The sequence below is a fragment of the Haplochromis burtoni genome, unplaced genomic scaffold (genome assembly GCF_018398535.1).
Source record: "Haplochromis burtoni strain Fernald_Lab_line unplaced genomic scaffold, NCSU_Asbu1 Contig_86, whole genome shotgun sequence".
NCBI classification, from domain to species: domain Eukaryota; kingdom Metazoa; phylum Chordata; class Actinopteri; order Cichliformes; family Cichlidae; genus Haplochromis; species Haplochromis burtoni.
In genome coordinates this window covers 2,140,326-2,141,733 of record NW_024582447.1, presented here as the reverse complement: position 1 = coordinate 2,141,733, position 1,408 = coordinate 2,140,326, and positions in this window count along the sequence as shown.

Genomic DNA, 1,408 nt, shown 5'->3' with positions numbered 1-1,408 from the left:
CTTCCTGTTTGTTCAGCAAAACAAGTATGAGTTTAGAGAGTCAGAGTAGCTAAGTGCTGCAGAGAACAAAATCCAGGTAATTTTTAAACAAGTGGTGCTTGTGTCAAAATGACAGATGGTGTGATTTGAGCTTAGAATCAATCTCACCTGATGGCTAAGCAGCAAACAGCACTGATGTCTGCCAGAGAACTGGCTTCACTAAGAACAAAACCAGGTGATTCAGCTGAAGATGAAACTGAAACAAATTCTTGTTTCTGCAATCGGCGTACAAAGCCACATATTTTGCATTTTAATCCATCTTTGTGATATTTCAGTAAATATAAGTGTGTGCTTCTTAAGTCAATACAGAAAGCCAATTTTGCATTAGTACATAAATTTTAATAGTAGCATATGTCTTTACAAAAGGAGCATTGTGTATGTGGTTTACAACATTTCTAAATATTTCTACATCAACACTTTATTAAAAATAACAGGCTTGAAAAGTCCTCTTATAGTAATTGAGTGTCTAAAGTTTACTTTACATAGTACAATACATACAGTAAGCCAGTTTTTTCTTTCTAGTGTATGAACATTTGAACAGTTATGGTGTTTACAAGACTTGATTATATACTGGTAATGTCTAAATCCCAGGAAAACATGACTTACTTGTCTGAGCAAAGAGCTATCAACCCTCTAAGGCCTTGATTATACTTTCAACGTGGGTCCACTTGGGTCTAAATGATGTCAAATTTTTCAGCAGACAGTGAGGTTGAGGATTCATGTGGCTATCCACATGCCTGCCATGTTTTGTGACCCACACAGACTAATTTGGAGACTTTACATTACAATACACCAACTACGCACGCGCCCCAGGCGGCAAACTTCAGATAAGTATAACAAGAATGACTATTCGGCTGTACTGTCTCCAGCTGTCTGTGTTCATATCCACAAAGGAGTATAATCAAGGCTTATGGAAAACAGTCAGTTTATCATACTAAAAAAATAGAACAGTTGACAGATAAAACAACTTGCCGACTTTAGTAGGCCCATATTTGTATAATTTTCTATTGCAGCTTGTAAGGGACATTTAACCAAAGCACAAACATCAATTAGCAGATCAAAGCCTACTAGCTACATTTTCAGTGTAAGTGCAGTGCATCGTATGGTATGTTTCATGTGAAAACCAATTTGTATCTTTGGGTCTTAAGGTAAAGTTACTGTAACCCCTTTAGGACAAGAACTACTTGCCACTGAAAAGCTGGCACTACCATCCACACTAACACAGAACAAATGACCTCCAGTAGTGAAAATTTTAAAGGACAACTATATATGAGATTTCATACATAGCTGAACATATTTATAACAAGGTTTACCACAGTTCTGCTTAGTGTTACATCATTTCGGGATACATACATTTACTGTTTTTACA